This window comes from Caloenas nicobarica, chromosome 8, assembly GCF_036013445.1.
Source record: "Caloenas nicobarica isolate bCalNic1 chromosome 8, bCalNic1.hap1, whole genome shotgun sequence".
Taxonomy (NCBI): Eukaryota; Metazoa; Chordata; class Aves; order Columbiformes; family Columbidae; genus Caloenas; species Caloenas nicobarica.
In genome coordinates this window covers 5180256-5194519 of record NC_088252.1, presented here as the reverse complement: position 1 = coordinate 5194519, position 14264 = coordinate 5180256, and the positions used below count along the sequence as shown (strand labels likewise).

General features: G+C 37.2%; 1 protein-coding gene across 3 annotated transcripts in view; it reads left to right on the top strand.

Moving 5' to 3' along the window:
- The window catches only part of WDR33 (WD repeat domain 33), a 69897-nt gene that overhangs the window by 3414 nt on the left and 52219 nt on the right, over nt 1-14264 (top strand). The gene's annotated exons all lie outside the window — the stretch shown is intronic.

Here is a 14264-nt window from a genome sequence, read left to right as displayed (position 1 = left end):
CCAGTTTATCTAAGAAGATACGTACCTGGTTTTCACTTGATGTTAAAAAGAAAAGCCCAAACCCTGTTCATTAAAGGTACCTTGTTGAACAGGAAGAATAAGTGCCAACTTCTGTAACATGGGATAATATTTTATGCTGAAAATCCATGTAAATATACTTTAAGGATTGAAAAATGTAGTAAGTGTAATAATAATGAATTATACTGAGTAAGTCATAATGTAGTCTTATCAGGAGTTGGGGGTTTTAAGCAGTTTCATGAGCCGTTGCTTTTCTCATAATTTCTCTCAGGTGTAGGAAGACAGACTTGCTCTACAGTATTGAACTTCACTGCTGACTAACCGTGATAAAACTTCTGTGTTGTACACAAGTGTTATTTCAAACGATTACATGGAAGTGTTCTTACACATATACAGAATATTAGAAGTATAAGCAATTTTTTACATTCTTCAGACACAAATGAAACCATCTTTTCCTCTCTGGCCACTTATATACTACAAGAAGTAACCCTGGTATATTTTTTTTCTATCAAAAATGAGTTAGAAGTTTACTTTTAATTTCATTTATCATTTAAGTAGTATTTTTTTCCCCCCATACACTGTTAAATCTGAACACTTCTCATTTTATGTTTACTTTTAATTTGCAAGTGAATTTTGGTACGAAGAACAACAACAGACTTCTCATGAGGTCATTGCTGTTATTTAATTAGTCTTCACCCTAATGAAGTGTGCTGGCTCAAAAAAAAAAATTCTGTTGACTTTTGAACTTTTGAAAATTTAATGACTGGAGTTGTAGATTTGATGTAACCTAGAATTTTTAGTTCTTTTAAATGATTGAAATCAGAATATTCTGCTGTCTTCTCTTAGTACCAGAGTTCATGCAGTGGTGCAGAGAGCTGTACAGGGGGACCCCTTCTCTGAGCAGAAGTGCAATGTTTGTTTGTTTTCAGTCTGGCTCAGTTTTCTGTTTTGGCCTGTGTCTTAGAAACGCTGGTTCTGGAACTGGTGAGGTAGGAAAGAGGAGCTGATGGGAACATCCGTCTCTGCCATAGCGTTGACTCACACTCTGCCGAGTGGCTGTAACCACGTGTCGAGAGGCACTGTGCTTCATTCTTAGTTTATATGGCAGGTATATCAGCTTTTTGTAAAATACATCCCTAAATGTTTAAGATCATGTCTGTTTAGTACCAAATTTTAAGGCAGTTGGTCATGAAGCCTGGAAATTAGATTGCTCTTAGTCACTCACCTATAACTCTACCCAGAAGTGAGTACCCCCGAGTTGAACAGTGTGGCAGGACAGGCCAAAAGCAGTTTTGGAACTAAAAATATAGATAACACTAATCCATTCTGTATATTAGTATTTGAAACATTACAAGATGTGGACACAGATACTTGAAAAAATCCATATTTCTTCAGTTTAAACATTTGAGTGTTCTTTTAAATCATTTCCCCAAATCCAAAAGAAACATGATACAAAAGAATACATTCATTTGTCCTTTTTTTAAAGGGAGGCCAGCAGGATAACAAGGAGTCCGTACTATTTTATGAGTTTAGTGTAGTTTTTGGGTTCATTATGAAGTTTTGGCAACACAGTGATTTGTATTTTGCCACGGCTGTATGAGTATTCATCTGCAAATGTGAGTCTGGAGGAGCTGCACTTTGCGTTGGATAAATGGTGCCACAGCTCCAGCTGATGCAAGTGCTGGACTTGCAGCCTGAGGGCTGCGCAGCCGTGCAGCTCTGCCCTGACAGCGTACGTTTATACTCACCTAAACTGGCATTGCAGCCCAAAGTGGTAACTTCTCCTGCTTCTCATCATTTGGGTTTTCTCCTCTGTCTGTAGAGGCGTTCCTGGAATTCCGTAGTAAGTTGGCCGAGAAGCTGCTCTGGGTTTTGACCAATGTTAGCAAAAAGGCTACCTTAACAGAGAGCAGGTTCTTAGGTGGGTGGCCAGGGCGGTCACCACATGTTCATGTTGGCTTAAAGGAGATGTTAGGTAGGACAAAGAACACACCACTGGGGTCAAGGCAGGACTGCTTTTTTTCGTGTCAGCAGTTTTGGGTTGCGTTTGGGACATGATAGAACTTGCTCTCAGCAGTCCTCTAGACGCTGCCTACAACGCTGAATTTCCCTCAGTAGCTATTGCCGTACTTAAATTGTGTGATCATGATGTGCAGTCACGCTTGTTACAACTGTTCTCTGTCCTCCGAGCCCAGTGAAAATCACCGGTTAACTTTGAAAATGCCTTTCTTCCTATTGGGGCATGTTTGTAAGCAAACCATTATACTTTGCAGACATGAGTGAAATTTTATTATTATATCACAAGAAAAATTATAGATTGCCCAAATTTGCAAGTAGGAAGACTGCAGATTAAGTGTTAATATTGTATGCTCATTCGACAATGTTTATGCTGTTCCTAAATGATGCAGTTTGGAGTTAAATCCATAATCGAGTCAGTCATCAAACCATGTTTTGCAATCTCTACTGGAGGATGCAAATACTTTTGTCTCCTCAGCAAATTTAAGCCTAAGAAATAAACTCTATTTCTAATAATATATTTTGTATACTCTTGACTAATATAATAAACCCCAGCTGCCAAGCTTTCTTGTACAGTAAGATGAAAATACAGGCCTAGAACTGTTGACTGAAGTGCTGCTTTTGCCAGGAGAGCTTGCTGATATTCTCAAGACAGATATGAAGTAGGAAAAAGAAATACCAAGGGATTTTAGACCTTTGGAGAACTTAGTTTTCAAAACCGAAGCTCTCTGGTGACATGTGCTTTTAATGAATTGTCATTCCCATGTGGAGCTCACTCTTCTGTAACTGGGGAAAATCTTATCTTGAGCTGTTGCTCTTTGAAAGGCTTTGTGTGGGGTTGATGTATGTGAACTTGAATTTCCTTCACTGAAAAATGTATTGGTAGAGCAGATGGATGCATGCTTTTATTGAACAGCACTAAATGGTAAATGTGAAGGCTATTTACTAAAGAAGCTTAAGTGTGGTCATTGAGCAGTGTGTATATATCTCTTCATAACCATATACAGGTGTTCGCATGGCTCATAATTCATGAGGAAATACCAGAAAACTTATCCTCCTGGAAGAGCTGGCTCTGTGATTCCATTTAAAAGCAAGTGTATTTCTAATTTATTTTCAGCAAGTTCTGTATGTATCTGCCATCAATTTAGGAATTGTCCTAGTACTAAAAGTTTTTCTGTATAGAATAATCTCTATGTTGGCTATGTTTTAAAATAGGCATGTTTCTGACAAAACTTTTAGAACCACTTGAGGGATATTATGTAGACTTTTAAACACTTGAGAGCTCAAAGTTACAGTAGTTACCACAGTTTATTTTTTCCTATTTTAAGTTTGTTCCCCATTGGATTCAAGAGTTTCTAGCCTCCTCAGTAGCAAACAGGGGTTATGCATTGATCTTCCACACCAAACTGTGGCAAAAGGGTAGTTTACATATACACTAGACTTTTCGATCTTAACTGGAGCAGATATTAAGAAGCTACACTTTTGAATTCTGTCTTTATCCACATCAGTAATCTACAGTCAGAACTTTACTTGATCAAAGTAATTTCAAAGTGCCCTTTCATTATTTCCATAATTTTGGGGGTATTTGGTTGATGGAGTTTGTGGGTTTGTTTTTTAAACTTCTCTGGTTCACCGTTAAGTCAATAATGGGAAGCATTATTAATGTAGAAGTATGGTTTGAATTTCTCTAGCAGGGTCCATGAGGCTTGTTTAGCAGCATTGTGTGATTTGATGAAGTTTCAATTGTTCTCTGCAATTCCACTACTCTTGCTTAAGGGTGTCTCTATTATAATAGTTATTTCTGGGTGTAGCAACTGTAGCTATTAATTTGCATCTTTTGCTATAAACATAGCTGCTAATTTAACTTCTCGAAAATTCGAGTTTTGGTCTGGGGGGATAACAAGCAAATCTCTGTCTTGGATAAATCTGTGTGCGTTTGCTACATCTTTTTATCAAAAGAGAACCAAAAATCCTTGAGGAAAAAAAATCCCCTTGGATAGTACTAGGAAAATACTGTGGGGTAGTATGTTGTAGGGCGTTTATTCTGCAGTGTGGCTGTAGAATATTTAGTATCTGCTTTCCTTGTATTGAATACATGAAGTATGTATATAACCTCGATGTGTCCGGAAGATGAAGGCTCTGTCACACAGAGCCTCTGCTTCTAGATGCGAATTAGCCAGGGTGTAGACATGTCTTTTAAAATATGCGATTAAATGGAAATAAATTATTTTGTCTTGAAGTATTCTACTGAAGTGTTATGTCTCTTTTTGGAGAGAGAAAATAGAAAAAGAATCTTTGAAATGCAGTTAATACATGCTGAAAAACATTGGTTTAATTGTGGGGGCTTTACTCTTCTCACCATATAAAGGCACATTTTTTCACATGATCACACATGACAGCGGTATTTCCCTTCCTTCTGCTCCTCTGTCTGGACTTCAGTTTCTTAGTTTTAGAAACTCAAGACACTATTCTTTCTTTATTTGGCCCAGAAACTGGTATGGCAAACAACATTGCTTTGTCAGAAGACTGGCCCAAGTAAAGGTTAGGGAAAAAAAAATAGAAGAGCATTCTTTGGGTCACAAAGTAGAGATTTTCTTAATTCTTCTCTTTTGGTGCTTTGAATATTTACTTTTACATACGAGTTGCAAGAGTTCTGGATATGTTTGTTAGGCATTCAATAGATAAAGGTTATGAAAGGTGAATCTTTAGAACAAGTTAGAACTTCTAGTAATTCCCAAGTCTTACTAAATATCTTACTTGAATATCTTCTTGTCAGCATTGAATTTGAAACTCTTAGGGACTCAGGTACTCAACTTTGTTTAATATATTAAAATGTTTCTGCTTGATAGTGTGAAGCAAATCAAACCGTTAGATTGTGTGGACTTTGTCTTTATCATCAGAATCTCAGTAGATTGTTTCTAAAACGAAGCTACTGGTTGCTATGTTTCCCTGCTTACATTTCGTTCTGCAAACTACTGTAGTCCTTCTAGTCCTTTTCCATTCCGCTGATTCATAACGTTCTCTGAAGACATTTTTGTAGGATTTCTTGCCACTTTTTTTTTTAATCACCCCTTTCCTGCCGTTTGTATGTTTTATACAAATAAGGGTTTGAGTCTTCTAAGGAGTTGTCTCAAGCCACGTATAGAGAAATAAAAGCAAAATGAACCCATTTCTTCCGTATGGTACCTAAATAATAATTTGTCTCTAGAGTCCAGTAAAGTTCCAGTTCAATCATGAGTGAACTGAGAAGGAAATATGGTTTGGGGTTTATGTGCCTAAAGAGTAGCACATGAGTTGAGAGGGAAGTAGATGCGCTCGAGGAGTGGGTCAGCAGAAACTTTCTGAAGGCTGGCAAGGAGACCTGCAGATTTCTCCATGTGTGGGCATAGCCTAATGGATTTGGACAAGCTGCAAAGTGAGTGGCTGAATAGCAGTCTCACTGAAGAGGACCTGAGAGTTACAGTGAATGCCAAATGGAATGTGAACAAACAATATATTCTCCTTATAAATAAGATGAACTGCATGTTGGGTGAAACTAGGAGTACCCCCAGCAGATTCAGCTGTGAGTTTATTTTTTTTTTTTCCCCCACTAAGATTAGTGTTAGTTCAGCAGGTCCTGATATAATAGCAGGGCTGTAGAATGATATCTTGATATGTAGGATTAACAAGCATGAGAGAGGCCTTTTTTGCTTTTAAAACTGCCTTGCCTTTGTTGTGTTTTAGTATTCGTCATGCTATGTTATGTGTTTTGTTTCCTGACAAAATGGTAGCTCCAAAGTAAAGCATCATCAGTCATCACTTCAGCATGAAAACCAAGCTGGATGTATTTTGGTCAGTTAAGAAGAATTGTTATCGTAGTGACTCACAGTAGCAAAAACAGTCTGGGTTGGTTATAAACTAAATGCAGATCTTGCCAAATGCTAAGCAACAGTCAAGATGAATATACTGGTAATTCAGAGGGAGGAAGAATATTGCTTTATTACTAAAATATTGCAAGTAAATTTTAACTTAAAGCAAAACTATGGAAATCATGGCAGCAGGCCAAATCCTGGGTATCTTCTATAATAACTGAGGTTTGGTTGCAGTCTGGCAAACATCCTCTCATTGCAGTTGGTTGCTTCTGTGTTCGTTTTGAAGTAAACTGCCAGAAATGTGCTGTGCAAGTTGCTTTTGTGAGGTGCAGAAAGGGAATCGTTATAGGCTATTTTACTTGTAAAAGCAGTTTGCTCTGGCCAAAGTGGTAAAGCGGGACCTGTCTCTTGAGTCCTGTGAACTAAAGTATTTTGACTTTTTTATGACATATGTAAGCTCCTGTCTTCTGTAAATATGTCTGCTTTGGAATGAGTCAGGTGTTTAGTTTGGGCATAATCGAGGAATGTTTGAGAATTGTTTGTTTATTAGGTATTTGTTTAGCACTTGAAATCCAAAATTTGAAGAAAGTGTTAAATGTACGTGTAACTTCTGTGCTGTTAAGCAGACTCAGCTGTTGAGGACAGTCCCCTCGGCTCTGTAACTGGAGACTTTCAGACTGACTGAAGTTTATTTTATTCCCTGATAGCCCACTCGCCCTTGGGCTTTTAGGTGTCTTCATTTGTCTGTGTGCTTTCTCTGCTGCTTCTGAGGTTCTTGGGCATAGTGTGTTTGTATGGGAAACTTCAGAGGTGTAGGGCTTTTGTCAATTAGATGTCAGCACTGCTTCTCTTCCTGCAGAGAATGAACCCTTTGAATCAAAAACTGCATCCAAGTAATCTCATTTTGCCAGGCCTTGTTCACTGTACAGTGAAAGAAAGTTGTTTTCTTGATAGATATGTTAGCAATGTTATGTGTTTTATCATTTCAGACTCCATATCATGTGTGTACGTGTTTGGGTTGTGTTAAAAATCTGAAGGTTTAAGCTTAATGGGGAAACTGCGCATAATGAAAGTACACAACTGAAGTTAAAGGGGAAAAAAAGTACTTCTGCATTTTTTAGGTCCTCGATCATGCCAGTGTAGTAGATTGATGGCTGGTTATGAAACAAAAATCTTTGAAATATCCCCAAGTAAGAGGTAGTTGAACCTTTTGGGCAGAGTAGTTTATTTTACTTAACTAATGGTTAATTTGAGGATCTGTTTCTGTGTTTTTGAAGAAGACATAGGGTATTTTATTATTTTCATTTGCTGTTGGAATAGAATGACTGGAATAAGGAAATCTGCCAAATCCTCTTCCCCCCACTTTGCATGGTTAGAATTTAAAACGCCATTTCTAGGAAAGTTTTTCTCACAAATAGAATACAATAGAGAGTGGATGCTAATGTATGTTGGCAGTACTGCAGGAGAGCCCTGGGGAAGTCTGCTTGCTGCAGAGAGCAGTAGTGTTGCTTGCTAGCAGACTTGTATATTATAGGTAAGTATTTGTGTCTTGAGTTTTGTGATTTGGTGTGTTCTGGGCCTCTGGCACCTGTGGATAATTAAGGAGTCTATTCTCAGATTGCAAGAGTGGTCTTATTTTTCTTCGGTTTAAACTTACTATACTCATGCCTGCATGTCCTTAGAATATTTTTTTAATCTGCATATAAAAATGCAGCAAACTACATGCTATTTGCTATCGCCGTGCCTTCTGTAATTCAAAAGTGTGAATAAGATTTTTTAAAATACTCTTAAAAAATCACATAAGATTCTTGTCCTTTTTTTTTTTTTCTCTCCTTTTAAAAAGCTTTTTTAACCTACTTTTGATAAAAGTATATCATTTCATGACCACGGGGCTAAGTTGGGCAACTTTGCACTTGTTGCATCTCGTTGACTGAGGCAGACTTTCTTTACCGCTGGAGTATATGCCGTTTTTACAAAAAGTGATGTTCTATTAACTTAGTTCAAAGTCAAGACAGGCCACAGAGTGGCTTTGAACATGAGAATGTATTTTTTAACTCATTTTATATTCCTGATTAGTACGACCATTATCTTTCATGAATAGTGGGGAGAAAAATCATCTAGTTATAGAACTGTAAATCAATAAAGATCCATAGCATTCTTTCTGGACTAAATTTGTTTAGATGTAGCAGTTCTGATGAAGCAGCTCTACCTGTCCAAAAATCTGTGATCTAAAAATGGACTGTTAAAAAAACCCAACTGTACTTGTAAAATTATTTGAGATTGAGAGCCTCACACAGGTGTACAATTTTCAGACTTCAGGTGATCTTGTTTTGTAAATCTGATTAAATGGTGGTTGTTGTTGTTTTCCCCAATAAAGTGGGAAATTGAAATACAAAGCAATTCAAGAAATCAGACAAATTAAGATATTCTTCACTACATAGGCAAATTGGCATGATTTTTTTCTTTTTCATAATTTTTCTGTGTTTTCAGGATGGAATTATCTAGTGTACTGTGAAATAAGCTTACAATCAGTCTTCAGAAAAATTATGACAACTGCATAGAGCAGAAGCAAAGTCACCTCTGCTGTGAGAGTTTAATTCATTGGCAGACGTGTGAATTAATTTCAGTAGATTTCAAATGTATCTTCAGAAAAATGTAGTGGAACCTTCCTGCTGCTAGTGCTGTTTTGCAGTGGTTTTAGTAATGTGAGTTTCTAATATTTGTAGATGATAAGCATATTCGCTTCAGTGAATGAAGCAAGGGAGATGCAGTAACACAGATTCAAAAGTAATATTTTGTTCAGGTTCATTTCCTGGTTGAAAGCAGAATTATTTTGGAATACCTAATTAGGCAGTTTAACATGTTAGGAATACCATTTACTTAGGATTGCATGGTTTGCAAAAGTGAAGAATGTTTTTTCTATGTAACTCCCTACCTGGTGATTTTATAGTTTCAAGAAATGCCAGGCAGCCTAACAGTCTCTCACTATTTTCACCCCTTAAACGACGTGGCTGACTCTGTTCCTTTGCAGTAGAAAAATTATGTGTGTACATGCTTGTTTATTCTTTTTATTTTCTAAAACATTAAAAAAAAGCTGAAGATGGCAAAAATAGAACATTTTATATCTGGACTATATCCTTCCACATAATTCTTCTGCACTGGGAAGAGGTACAATTTCCAGGTCAGGAAAAAGATTGGATGATGAGACCAAGAAAGAGCTTTCCTGCAAATAGTGTGAATGTTGCAGAAGGGGAAGCCATGGGAGCATCCACTGCTGCTCTCCAGAGCAGAGATGCACATTCTTCCAAATCAGGAAAGGAGGGAGAATTTTTTTTAAACTCAATGTTAATACTGCGTAAAAGAGGGAAGGGAATAACATTAAATTGTATTTGGTCTGATTTATTTTTTCAGAACAAGTGTGTTTATTCAGGTGTGCTTACAGATTTTAAAAAATTTAGGGGTGCATTTTTTCAGAGAGAGCCATTTACAACAGGACTTTTGAATTTACAGAAATGTTACTTATTACCTTGTAGAGGTAAAGGTGCTTGTCCAGTCCAAGATGGCATTTGCTACTGATGTATTGAACAATAGACTTGTTACACTAAATTAGCATTGTAATCTTATTTTATACTTCTGCCTCAGAAACCTGAGGTGGTTCTCTATTAGTGTGTTTTTTCACTGAGTATCCTGAACCATGTTTTGGACTCCAGTGTCCTACTGCAGTGCAGATAATTACTATTAATTTTCGCTGTTTCTGTTACACTAGAAAAGTCCTTGCTTTAAAGCCTACAAGTAATTTGTTTAACTGTCTAATACGCATTTAAAGTAGTAGTTTCCAGATACACTCAGGGAATCTTTAGCACGTGTTTTCCTTGGCTGGTTTAGCCATTTCAGGGGAATGTCTTTGAAGCTGCAATGTGTTGTATCGTACTGGGCAGCTGAGGGTTTGCAAAGGAACCGGCTGGTGGTGCTGCCCAGGAGAACGACCACCTGTGCTCTCACTTGGAAACAGGCTTTTCTTCTGATGTGCTCAGGTTATTACTCACTGTTCTGCACCCAAGTTGCTTGCACTTGGGTGAAAAATGAATAGGAAAGCACGTTTTAGTTACCAGTTATTGGACTTCATTAATGATTACTTTTGGGGTAAACTATATAAAATCTGTGAAGATTATATATAAATCAGGGTGGTGGGGTTTTTTTTCTCTTAGTGTTAAACTATCCACAACAAGTGATGCATTTAAGTGATGACTCTATTTTTCTCCATACTTTACCTGATAAAACCAGCATAGGAGGATGCTTTGGTGTGTTTCATTTTGATGTAGTGAAGTTGTGTGTGAATTGCTTTTTGTTGCATGATTTCAGGCAGCAAAGTCCAAATCTGCCAATTTTCAAAACTTAGTGCAAGATTTATTTTTCTATTAGAGAAATAGGCATACCCAAATAAGATGATACAGTAGCAATGTTAATAAGTGAAATGCTGCTGTTATCTGTGTAGCCTTATTTTTGAGTACATGAACTAAGTGGTAACTATTTTCTATAATGGGCTAATACTGTATGTGACTTACCTTGTTTTAAAAAGCGAACAAACTCCACAAATCCACCTATCTTGTGGCACTGTGCTGCCCTGGGTATAAGGTTATCCTCAGGTTTGTTTTTCATTTTTAACTCTGTTCTACAGCCACGTCCCTCTGCTCACTCGATAGCTCTAGTAAAGCTGCCATCCCTATGGCACTGTTGGAGCGAATGAAGTTTTGCTCTGTTGCAAATGTATTGGTTGTTGGTTAAGGAACGGTGTTGGACATCTCGGGTCCTTTCACAAGCTCCTTCAGTTCTCTTGTGCAGTTTCTTCTGCCCAGGTTTCTCTCAACTAAATTCTTTTTAATTTATCTTTTTTTCTCTCGTTCACTCTCTTTCTTGACTGATGTTGCTCCTCAGTTAGTGTTTTTGTTTCTATAGTTAACTCTTTCTGTATTTCTTCTAACTTGTCTTTGGGCTGTTTCGTCCATCTGATCCTATTCCTGCCTTTGGCTTCATGTCAGATGTGCCTCCATTTATTCCTCAATTTGATTGCATTTTCCAGGCTTTCTTTTGTCATCAACTGGAAAGTAAGCCCAGTTACTTCCAGTGTCTCTGAATGGCCTTATCTTTGCTCAGTGACCTCATTATATATTCTCTGTATATACCCAAATACATTTAGGCCCCAAATGTCTAAAAGCTGGTCAGGTGTGAAGGGGTATTTGTGGGGACAGAAGGGGGGATACTGACAGTCAGTCTCAGAAAAGTCATGTTTCTGTTGCAGACGATGAGGATGCATGAAAAAATGGCATGCAAAAATTAAATTCACGGTTGCAGTTGTGATAAAAGTATAATGAACTAGAAGAAAATAGCAATTAATTGGTAGCATTACTATCCAGAAACAATAAGAGCTGACCTACACTTGATGTTGGAAAAAATCCCACTGTGGCTTCCAATTCTGTGCATTAAGGAAAAAATGAGGCTTTCATTTAAACCCTTGTTGGTGAACTCTAAATAAAAAAGCTCAAACAAAAAAATCCCAAAGTCTAGTACTTTGCTTAAAATAGGAAATTGGATGCTACTACTCTGGATCACACATTATCCTCTAATATTTTTTTGCAAGTTTCTACTCAGTCTCCCAAATACAGCAGGAGCTTTAGCTATAGACGCACTGACTTCAGATACTTTTTTTAGCTGATACAAAAAATTTAAAGGAGAGCCTGTTGAGGCATTGGTTTGTCCCAACAAAGGGCCAAGTAGAATACTGGTAACTTAAATGTGTATATATGTCTGACTGGAGTAGAGGGTTTTGGAAATAATTGCTCTGGTTTAATCTGATAACAGAATGTCTACAAAAAAGCTCCCTCATTTCTAAAGCTGCTTTGGAAACTTCACCCTGTGTTTATATGCACCTGTCTATATGCATGTGCACACACTGGTTTTATAGATTCATGTGTATATATATGATGAATGCAAGCATGACTTGGGCATAAATATATGATGTGGATAAAATCACAATATTTGGGGCATTATTAAAAGCAAATGATCATGAGTAGCTGGTAAACAAAAATCATTTTCCAAAGTTTGCAACTGCAAGTAGGAGGCTTTTTGTGCTAGAGGCAGCGACCTCAGAAGTTGGAGAAACACATGGGAACACAAACCCTTCATTTTCCTAATGCCCTGTCATTTCTCTTGTCATGTTGTTGTAGCTGTGATGTCACTTATTGTCATAACCATGAACTTGGAAGGGTCTGTAGGCGTGAAGAGGTGTAATTAACATGTTTATGCCTTTGGTCACCTTTTAAACAGTATTTTTTTCTGATGTCGATTGCTTGTTAAGTGAATGTTATTTGTATTAATCTAAGATAGACACATCTTGCTGTAGTTTTGGGTATGTCCAATCTAAATTGATCCATATCATAGCTATTTCTTTATTTGCCTCTGTAATTGAAAAATTTTCCTTGGGAGATTTCATTTTCTGAAAGATGAGAATAAATGATGAGTTAACTTGCTTTGGAATGTTCCTCTAAAAAGACATTTTGAAGTACTGTTCTCTTGCCAATATATCTGATCAAAGTGATTTTGGAAGCCCCAGTATATATCTTTGTCTGTATTCTTGGTCTTGAAATTTATTTTTCCAGGGTCTATAAGAGAGTACAGTTGAGCAGGTTTGAAAAAATGTCTCTTTCCCTCTGGTTTAAGTTACTGGTTGGTATAGGAGTGTATGTCCTTAGACTTGAGAAAGATTAGTACTGGAATTTTTTTCTATTTGGCATGGTAGTGTTAAGAGTACCTGACAAACATCCTGCAAGAGGAAGTTTTGATACCTTTTCCTTGCTTCAGATGAGATTAATGTTGTAGCTGTTGTGTTAGTGGTGTTATCATTGTGGTATTTGGAGGCAGACATGGTGTCCTATTATACAGCCTGGTTTTGGGCAGCTTTCAGCCACAAGATGAAGGTTTGTTGATTTGAAAGCTGGTCTCTTTTTCCAGTTATACAAGTTGGTCTAATAAAAGATGCTACTCCTGCCAAAGGTCTTACATGTCGTTACCTCACTTAAGGAAACATGCTATTGGAGTTTGGACTTGTTTGTCTTGAATGGAGAGTAGTTGTAGTGGCTCTAGTTTGTTTTTTCCCTTGTACATTAGTTTGTGTAGCTGACAGACGGGTCTCATAGGCGGCTCCTTTTATAGCTGGCCTGACACAGGTTGGGTGGAAACGAGCGTGTGACTTGGAGTTTTGTAAAGCCCATGAAGGTTAATCCCTCCCTGTGCCAACAAACTGGCTGATTTTTTTAATAGGTAACCTGCTCCTTGTAGTCATAAAGAGCATCTTAAGAAGAATCAAACCCCTCTTTTATGTCTGGCATTTCTACCTTAGCTTTATTTTGCTGTTTTAAAAATTGAAACAAAAAAGCAAGATAAAATTTTAAGACTGGCAGTTGAAATAACTTTCCAGCTCTTTCAAAAGGAGGATACGAGAGCTGTAACTAAATAGGAAAGTACATTCATGAATTTAGAGATTATTTCAACCCCCCAAAAAAGTTTTATTTCAATTGTTTTTATTAAATGCACTTTGACTCTGTGTAACCACTTTAGCCTTCATGCAAAGGAGGGCTTCTCAGCCTTTTTGCAGTCCCTTGATGACAGTGCTAGTTTATTTTGGTTTAAAATTTTTGGCAAACTACAAGTTCAGGCTAGGAGAGGAGTGCAAGTTGAAAAATTTAGTGAGCTCTCACTGGTTCAGTGTCACTGCTTAGTCTGAAGTTAGTGTATGCTTTAAAGACAGTGTATATTGCAGTTTTCAGCTGTGAAGAGGTTGCTATGGTTGATCTCATCATTTCAGGAATTTTGCAGGCTGAAAAATTAGGTTTTTGACTCATTTCCCTCTGTCAGAAAAAAAGTCTAAATATTGAAATTTTTTTCTGTGCCCCCCACATTTTCTTAACATTTTCAGTGAGTCTTGTGGGGGAAAGTTGTTTGGTTACGTTTATCAAACCTTGATAAATATGTAATTATTTATTTTGTGATAACGGAATCGAAAGTATACCTACAGGTAGAATGTCATCTGTGGTGTATTTACTATAAGTTATGTAAAGGGAATGCAATTTTATTTTTCAGGTCCTAGAATAAGGTTTTGAGGCAGCCCTTTGAAAATTTTTTCCTTGTTAATAGTTAAATTAATTTGTAAGTAATGTGGTCTTTCCCGATGTATATTGAATCTGAAATAGCACCTTCTGTTGACGGGTCTCATGGTTTCTTTAATTTACTTATATTGTGTTTATTGAGGATGTTCTTTTCCCACCCAGTTCCAGTTTAGGGATGGTAATGCAAATTTTATAGTGATCTGTTTCAGTACAAAAA